The sequence below is a fragment of the Rhodnius prolixus genome, unplaced genomic scaffold (assembly GCF_049639745.1).
Source record: "Rhodnius prolixus isolate KJV_2025 unplaced genomic scaffold, Rpr scaffold_2, whole genome shotgun sequence".
Classification (NCBI taxonomy): Eukaryota; Metazoa; Arthropoda; class Insecta; order Hemiptera; family Reduviidae; genus Rhodnius; species Rhodnius prolixus.
Window position 1 is genome coordinate 17,648,189 of NW_027411592.1, and position 10,184 is coordinate 17,658,372.

Genomic DNA, 10,184 nt, shown 5'->3' on the forward strand with positions numbered 1-10,184 from the left:
TTTCTCTTGCATATTACTAATATGAAAGAAGTATCTATTTATATTAATCGGTTGTTACAAAATAATGTATCAACGGGAACAGATTTTTTTACAGATGTTATAGGTATTACAGATATGAAATTCATTATTTATATAATAATTATTTAAATAATTTTAAACGCAACTTTAATCTTTTAATATACAGGTTCCAAGAATATTTATTTACTATCGGTAAATACCTAAACCTTAAATTTGAAACCAATATTAAGCTATTGCAATATTCAAAGCTAACCAACAGCAATTAGGTGAAAACTGAAGGTGAATGCTATCTAGCGACAAGCAAGTGAACTAGGTAGATTCTGATAGTTGCCATGTACTCCTATAGAATGCGCCGCTATTTAAAAGTTATCAGTGCTGCAATCTTGTACACTTATCTCAAATTATTTAGTAAACACGCAATCTAAATAATTAATTTATTTTTATCTTTATTATTTCTTTTGAAATGGAGTTTTCAAGAAATAAAGCCTTGAAAGAATAAAGTATTTTTCAAGTTATTTTAATTTATTAACTAATTTCATAACTGTGATCTTAAACATACTTGAATAAAATTCTCGAAATTCTATCTAATCAAATAATAACTAGTTTTTACATTGTTGGTCCAGAGCTAAGGCATAGAGGTAGAAAAAATTTTGAGATAATAAATTTTTAAAAGCTTTACAAAAATCTTCTCTAATTTGAAAACCAACATATTTAATTTAATACAACCATCCGATAAATTAAAGCAAAATGTACATCTATCACAAAGTAAACTTTGTAAACCTAGATTTTATTTGCAAAAATTCCTATCTTGAGTTTTAATAGGAGATAATTTTCTAACTAATTTTTTAATTTATTTTTTTGAATGCGCTGCCCCAAAAACAACTTTATTCGCAGAATTTGGCTTAGCAGATCCTTGACAGGAATTTAAAATGAATTGCAGTTGCGTTGCTGAAATAATAGATTATATATTATATAAATTTATTATCTAATTCATCTAGCGTTGTTCCACTTTATGGTAAATAACGGCTGGGATGCAGCAAGCTGAAGAATTGATAAAAGTTAAGTACAATGCTTTCTTTCTACTTTTTTTACTTAATTTATTCAACAAAAAGGTATTTATGTGTAACAATAAGTGATTTAAAATCCTGCTGAGTAAAACAGCAGAGAACTGTTGGGAGCATTAAAAGATCTGCAAGAGCAAAACAACCGCAAGATTTTCTCAGAATGCAAATCCACGTAAAGAAAAGTTCTTAAAACTATATTGGAAAATCGCTAAAAATAAATACAACTTTTTCAGTAAAAATGCCATTTTCAGTTCAACTGATTTTCATTTTGGATTCTCACTTTGGAGAAAAGCTCAACCTCAATTTCCTTACCTTAAACTGCCTTAAAACGCGTTTGTGTTTATACATTTTGGGAAAATACGAGAGACTTATAGATTCGGGCCTATTTTCTATGAATATTGTTTGGTATGAAGTACCAAAATAAATCTGGGACTTATTTACTTGTTATTCCTTGTTTACAATTAGTTTAGGGTTCCTTGTTTCTAGAACAATACAAGTATTTCTTTTCTCGCCATAATTCATCTTTCCTTTACAACTTTTTATATGTGAGTTATTCATTAAAAAAACGTTTGACACGAAACTTTTGCACGCGATTGTAGATCTACAAGAATGTAACGAGCATAAGATGTTTGAAATGAAAAAAGTGAAAATAACTGAAAAATCACTTGAATAAATTCATATTGTAGCATCGATTCGAAAACTCAAATTCGAACTTTCCGCATTTTTCTTTAAATTATGCTGACCATACACACATAAACAAAAACTGGCAAATCAAATTATAAAAACTATTTTCATATCCAAGGTTCCAACTACATCTGTACGGCGATATGGTTCTTAAGAGTCTGGGTCGCTTCAATCCACTCGAAGAAGGCTCTCTCATTTGCCAATCTTTCCCTCCGATTCCTTTGCAAAATATTTTTTAAATTCAGCAACCATTTGAGGCGAGGCTTTCCTTCTATGTATAAGTCCATTGAGGCCTCTTCCATTCATCATCTACACTACCCTTGCTGAGCGTGTGACAGAAACAAAATTTGAAGTCAAATATTCCACACCAAACTGCTGGAAACAACCTCTGATAATGGATGAAAATTCAGGAAGTATGCCGTGGTTCTTCAAGAGGCTATATCATAGTTTGAATGGCCTCTCAGCCATTATTATGGAGTAATGGCTTTTGCTATGACGTAGTAAAAAGTGGCACATGGAAATTTTCGCCTCTAGCCAAACCCACTGGATTGGTACGTCTATTTGTCTTATTTCCATGCTTTTAGGCTGCCCTTAAAAGGCAGAATCCTTGCCAGACAAATTATCGCCTCATTAAGCTATTGTTCTGAATAATTCAACACCCCCAGACTGTATGTACTCATCAGAATGTCCATCTAGACTTTTTCTGTATCAGAAGAAATTTTATTCTTTTGGCTTGAAAACAATAATTTGGCAGGGAAAACAGTCTATACCAGTGTTGGCAAACCTATGACCCGCGGGTCAGACACTAACCCGCGCAAGCTTTTTCACTGACCCACAATTAGGCAACCATTTGTTTGTTTACGCGGGTTGAGTTAGATTTTCGAATTGTAAGGGGTAATTTATATTCTATCTGCATTTTTTTCAATCACGCATTGACACAAAAGCAATTTAAATGCTATCTATAACCTTTAGTTTGATCATTTCAGTTCTAAAACGCAAATGACGACAAATGCTTTTGTAGTATTTGAAATAAAGCAAAAGTGTTTACAAAATATCAAATAAAATGTATAATTTTACTCATATTTTGTTTATTAAAAAAATCGCTAACCCAAAGCAAATAACCATATTTAGATTTTTCTTTAGATAAAACACACTTTTGTAAGGTTTTGTTCATTTATGTATGTTTGTAAAAAAGAGACTTCCATAGCACTTGTTTCGTCCCGTTTTACCCGTTAAGCCAACTGAATTTTAAAGATGTTTAGTTTTGAAAATATTCAGTTTAAAATTTTTAAACTTAACTCTTGTGCAAATGGGCATTAGTGACCCAAGAGCTAGTACTAAAAAAAAAAAATGAACAAAATTTGACCCACGTCTCAAAAAAAGGTTCGCCATCCCTGGTCTATACCATTTTTGTATTCTCAACATTTCTTTCCCCGATAATAACTCATTCGTGAGCCATTTCGCACTTGCATCAATCTCGGGCAGATAGCGATAAAATGTTAAGTTCTATCTTCTAACTCCAAACTACATAAACCACAATAATCCCTGTCAACATTACAACAAAGTGCATCTCCCACCGGCTCGAGTTCTTATAATCCACCTCCTGAAGTTCCAGAGGTATATTACTAATGACGTAATGGCGCTTCCCTAAACTGAACTTTAACTCTATATAACGCTCATTATCCACAACACTTAAATTTATTTTCAAGTTGGGACCGAACAATTTCATGAATGTAGCTGTACACGCTAACTTATCATATAAATATGTAGTAATTAAAACAAAATCTTTCAGAACACCAGCTTTTAAGAAATCTCGATGGGTGAAAGTCCATTCGTATTCAACTGTTTCCTATTACTTCCTGGAACAGTTTCATATTCACGCTAGAGTTTCACCGGCCACAACACAATCACGGGAATAATTGATTATTCGTGATATTATTCAATTTATACAGTTTAGTTTAGTAGTTATTCTCACGATATGTGAACACCTTGTCATTAAGGAAATGTGTTTGCGACAAGAGAGCGCTCGAACAGTGGCCGTGAAGCGGTGGTCACCTGTGTATGTTATAATCGTAACTTTTAATTACCAAATACACACAGACACACAGTCCCTTCATGAGGCCATGGCACGAACTCTATGGCTTCATTAACATCCATTTTATGTTTTAATAGCTTCCACAGTTATGTTCACAACCACTTCAGTTGGTTTTGGTTTTATCTCTACTATATGCACATAGTTCTGATTGCCTGATTTGTGTGACAGCGATCAAAAACTTGCGGTCCCTTTTTACACAATTAATCATTAAACTTGTGACTCCAAAATTCTGTCTACATCTAATTCAGAACAACTTCTTTTACCAATACAAGTTATAAAAAAGTGTGTGTACCATCGTATTCAATAATATTCTGAACAATAAGTTTATGATTCTACTAATTAGATTTCGTTCGAAGTTGGAATGCTCCAGTATGGAGCAAAGATAAAGGTTTTTCTGCTTTCAATGTCCTTAAGTTTAACGTTTTGCTGTTACCAAGGAATCCAAGAAAATCTAATTCTCCAGGAAAAGTGTTTCAAACTTAGACCTACTTGTACATTACTACTACGCGAACGGAAATCGTTAGGGCTCTTATTGAGGATGTTACCTTGGAGCTGAAACAGTTATGGACTTGTCACATAACTCCTGAGGGCATAAAGAGCCATTTCGAATTTACTCCTTTGTCAGGCTTCTTCCACTGTGTTCTAGACCAGAGGCCCTTCTAACATTTTCCTGCGGCCCTCAACACATAACGGCAAATAATAAAAAGTTAAATCATAAAATATGTCAAATTTGACGTTAATAAAATTTGGTAATTTTCGCTAGTACAATTACTCTCAGCGTATCACGTGACTTTTAGTTAGCCATTTTGACACCAGACAAAGCGTGTTCTCGCCGTCGAAGCTACGGATTTTCGCTTATTCTCTAGTTATTTATTTGATGGTGAAACAGTTGATGTAAGACTGTGAATGCGATCGAATTATTTTTATTTCGTCTGGCTTTTTAAGTTTTAATAGAAAAAATGGTGAAGGAAGAAATGAAGTCATTTCACAGAAGTCACTTCATAGAAGTCACTAAAGCCGTTTGTATGTTGATTTGTTAATAAATTGCATTATAATAAATTAATAATCTGTATTATAAATAAATAAAAACAATTAATAAATAAGAACCCAAAATAAATATAAATTAATTCATTAAAAAAAGAAATGTATATACTGCGGCCCTCGGTGATAAACCAATAACCTCATGTGGCCCTTACAGAAAAAGGTTGCCTACCCCTGTTCTAGACAACAATAACTTAGTTTAAAACCTCTGACTTTCAGTCCTAGAAAGAATAAAGTTTCTATTATTAGATAGATTGATAGATATGTAAACAAAATTTAATAATAAACCCCGCTACGACCTCTTATAGTTCTTAAAAGCCACATGGTAAACGTAAAGCCAAAGTTTCGTTCGGATTGATAACTCCAATTGTTTGCCAGCAACAAATACCTGACTGAGTATTGAGGTATCATTTGTCAAGTATAGCTGGGGTGCCCAAGATTTTTAGCTGTGGCTATCCACCTTCAGGTAAGACCTCACGTTATTACTATATCAAGGTTCTGTTTTAATATTTCAGTTTCTATTTATGACCTGTTAGCTCTTACAATCATGCTAGAAAGACTTCGTTTACTCCAATTCAAACTGGCGGAAGTTGGTAAAATTAAGATACTCTTCTGATACTTCCTCAGAGATTTAGGATTCTTCACACTAAGGCGTAGTTAATTTAAACATTTCTTTTACCAAAACATGTGACTATTAAATTATTGAGTACAAGGCCCAAAGATCTTGTCACATCAATACTATAATATTATAACCAAGGAAAGAGAGAGAAAAAAAGCACACGAAAGATTGGTCAAAAAGTATTCGAAGGTGTATTAATATAAAAATAATGATTTTGAGTCGTCAAGACAGGTGAGGGGTGTTGCGGCGATTGAGTCATTAGTGTAAGGTGCGTGACCGGCTGGCGTGTAAACACGGAATATATTAGAAGAAGCTTGTTGTCGGGGTCTTGACGCCGGCCATCTGGGAGAAAACGTCAGCCACACCTCCACTACAAACTACGCAATCAAAAACCCACCAACTTCTTAATTCATTTATAATTGCATTCACTTAATAATAAAAAAAAATGAGTTCATATTTTAATTATAAGGGCAATATTAATTTCTATACGACTAACTTTTCTTAATTCCTTTTTTGAAGCTCTAAATAGTACTTTCAAAAGTGTTACTTTTAAGTTAAAGCATAAATAATAAGATCTCAGTCATTTAAGAACAAAATTATCGGCAAAATCATTCTACATATAGAGGAGATGGGGGCACATTTGAACAGAATTTACATTTTCTGTTACAGAGTGCACAGAATCGTATTATTGAACCTTTTTATTTTGTTTTCTACAACTTTCAAGTCTTCTTAAGAGATATGTATCAATAAACAGTTGGTACATTACTTACATATCTACATTTTTTTAATTTAAAAATTTTGTGTCAAATGTTAATATCTGCCCCACAGGTGAGGTAGCTTTGAACACAATATAAAATAGAAAGAAAAGTAAAGTAGTCGCCTATTTTTTCAGGCGGGGCTTAACGTCCAACTACCATTCACTAGGTGTCGTGGACGGAGGCGAATAGCAAACAAAATAGAAAGAAATGATATTACTTTACTCTGAATCTACCTTCTATCAGTTATTTCTCTCACTACTACATTACTTTCTCTTTTAAACCACTGAAATCTAGTTCAAAAATCAAGCATGACTCAGTTCAGGATGTTGTACCCGAAGTGATGGGTTTAGGAGGTTTGAACAAAATATTCGGTTTGTTGCGCTTCTTAATGTAGGTTCGGACCCACTTTCCCTTCTCTTCGAATAAACAAAAAATTTTAACTGAGATGTTGAAATGTGCCTCCCTCTCCTTCCATAAAAGAAAATATAACATCCAACACGTTTTACAGCAAATAGACTTTTCAAAATACTAGATTTAAAAATACGAATTCTAAATGTTAATATGGACTAACTATACTTACAGCTTGTCCACACACGAATACTTTTGGTCAAATAGAAATGCCATATTACTGAACCAATCATTTACTCCTACGGTAATTACAAACAGAACTTTTTTGACTTGGAAAAATTCTACTAGGAGTACTTCTATGAGAAGCAGTGGGTATTATTCCTGCATTTTTATTTCTCTCTACAGCGCTATCTATTATCACCTCTTTAAAGAAACTTTCTTAACCGGAAGAAATGGTTAGCGTACTGGATTCCTCCCATGCTGAGATCCCGGGTGTCTGGTGATAGAACGAGAGAACACTGTCAGGAGGCCTGCAGTGCATTGAGAAGAGAAGTCACGAGTCTTAAAATGTAAAACAAAACACGATACTCTGCAATGCAGAGATGGAGATTTTTTTAAAAAAATAATATTTTCTTATCATATCCCCTCCTCAAAAATAACTACTTGTGCCGCCCCTAATTTTCAAATTATTTTCTGTTCGAAAGATATCACAATTCACACGCAAATAGCCATCTTTTTCTTTCGCTCAGGCAATTACTAATAAATAAAATTGGAATAAATATGAATTATATTATATGTCGAAATATTAGTTAATGAAGGTAGATTGGCGTGAGTCTAGTTGGATGAACAACAACCACCGGGAAAGAAAAGGCGTTCTTTCTCCTGCAGAGGATAACAAAAACAAAAACAAAAAATCTAAAGAGTTGTAATTGTCCGTCGGCGGTAGCTTCATACCTCTTTACACTGTTACCAACACTTTATACAAGAACTTGATTATACTCTGGCCATCCCTGTAACCACTGTTGGCTGCCGCAAAGAACTTCTATCCATGGAGGTCACGTGACCTCAATACCCTTCCACTTCGTGACCAATTACTTCATTAGATAGATTGATTTAAATAATTTTTCTCTTAATTTCAAGTTCATTTTTGAGTAAAAGAAAAATTTTCTCTTGGGGAATTCATTAAATCTCAATTATTTGAGTAAAAAAATTGCTTAAAGGGGGAATTGGTATTACTCTCACTGAATAGACAGGAATTTATTTTGAATTTACAGAGTCTGCTTTAATAATAAAAGAAAGAAGGTGTTTCTTTCAAAATATTTTAAAAAAAATTAAGCAAAAAGTGACTCAATATCAAGTTAGCAATGTTAACCTGATGTTTTAATCATAACTGAGACATAAATAAACCAACTTTTCCTGTTCTTCACACTTATTCAGGATTCCTGAGAACATTAGGAGAATCCTGGCCAATTAACTGAGCCTCCTCAATATTATTAATAATAATAATAAAACTGAAGTTGAAATTCAAATTTTATAGTTCCGTTTGTCAAACCCTGGGATTCATATGACCCGGCGAGAATGAAAGTGGCGTGTCCATTTTTTATTGAAATCAAGGTAACGACAGCTTTGTATTCTACTTTCTACAACAACTGTTTTGTTTAGAGTGACAATGCACTAAGTTCTTAGTGCACTTATTGGCCATCAGGAGAAGCACAAAGTTTTAGTACTTAATCAAAAGCTCATACTGTTGAGAATGACAGTGGCGTAAGTCCACCAGATTGTTTGTTTCTTTATGACTGTTTTCTTGGTAAAGTTGATTATCGTGTGGTGTTAATTAGTGAATTGCTATATGGTTTTAGTTAACTAAAAATTAAAAGTAAGCCTTATTTTTTTTTTTACTTTCACAACAGCAATATATTTCTGCAATAAATGAAGCTGATACATAAAACATGATAATAGATAAGTATATGATTAGCATGAGGGGAGAATTCACCCATTCCCAAATAAAACTCCCAAAGAGGAGTTCACTATTGTGCACTGGCACTTACGAGTACTTCATTTAGAAGATCGCGTGGCCACCTGCGCTTCAGCCGACTGGGAGTATTTCCAGGCAATGCAGTAAGTTGGGATACTAGTGGATTAGGATGTGAGGTGATCGATGTGTGGAATTTAATATAACGGGATCTTACAGCTTTTGAAACATAAGGAACAAGGAAATCTCGGTGCAAGGTAGAGTTATGGACATATGTTAGCAAGGAGCATTTGCGATTCGACGGAGTGTTTTTGACTGGAAGGATTGGATTTTGTAGATATTGGAAACATTGGCTGAGCCCCAAAGTTCCATTCCGTAAGTCCAGGCAGGTTTCACTATCATAGTGTAGATAAGTCGTTAATTCTTTAGTGAGAGTTTAAATCGCTTGTCGAAAAGTTTGAATCATTTATTGGGAAAGAGATGACTTTTGATTGAAAAGAATTGGTAGGATTAGTTGGGATCAGATTGTGTTGAAGACAGTTTTTTTATAAGAATTGCAGTACCCCCAAGGGCAGTATCATCAGGGTGATCAGTTCTGTGGATAGTGTAGTCGGTGATGTTGAAATAAGCTCTGCTAGTAAAATGAGTCTCTGTGATGAGTCTTCTGCATTTTGAAGCGCATTGGTTTATGAAAAAAAACCCTTAAAATTGGTATTAAATGCCGTTTTGTTTAACCTTACGCCAGATATGTAGTCAATAAAGTAAGTCACATTTTTGCATTTTCTAATATAATTTAGAATCCCATTACATTCTAATGTGCAACAAAAAATTTGATTCTATGTAATAATAACAAAAACAATAAAGCTATTTTTATTATCTGCATTTTTTTACAGAGCAAAACACAAAACTCGTTTTATCTCAAAACTGCTAAAAATGGACTTAACGCCAATTTCATTCTTACCGGGTTATATGTCAAAACTGACTTAAATTTTATGTTAAAAATACTAATTTGTAAGGATACTCACATTCTGGCCATACTCCAGGCTGGAGTCTCCAGCAAAGTTAAAGGATGATGTCCACCTTCTGAGATGCAGTTTTTCATTAAGAAAAGTCAGTTTCCAAAAAATAAAAGGCCACGGAATCGAAGGCGAACCTCCAATAAAGATAATATAATAATAATATTGCCAATCAATAGCGACGTTACAAAAAAATAATAATTTTTTAATTCAAACTTTGAACAAAATTTATAATTATTAACTTACCTGCTAATTACCGTTAAACAATTTACTGTCCATTTAATGTAGGTAAAATGTGTTCACTCAATCATTTTACTCAAAAAATTAACAAATTGTACAAAGGTGCTGGTTTTCACTGTCATAAAGGCCTCCTAATTACACCGTTCCAGCTCCATTAGTTAGAAGTATTATTTTATGGCCGACCATCTAATAATATCTAATTTTCACGCCACAAAATAAATCATTAAAAGAGAGAAGCAAGGAGAGAGGGTTAAATACAAAAAAATAAATAAATGCAAATTATAGTCTATAAAAATATAAATACAAACCACCAGCAGCAGAAGCACAAA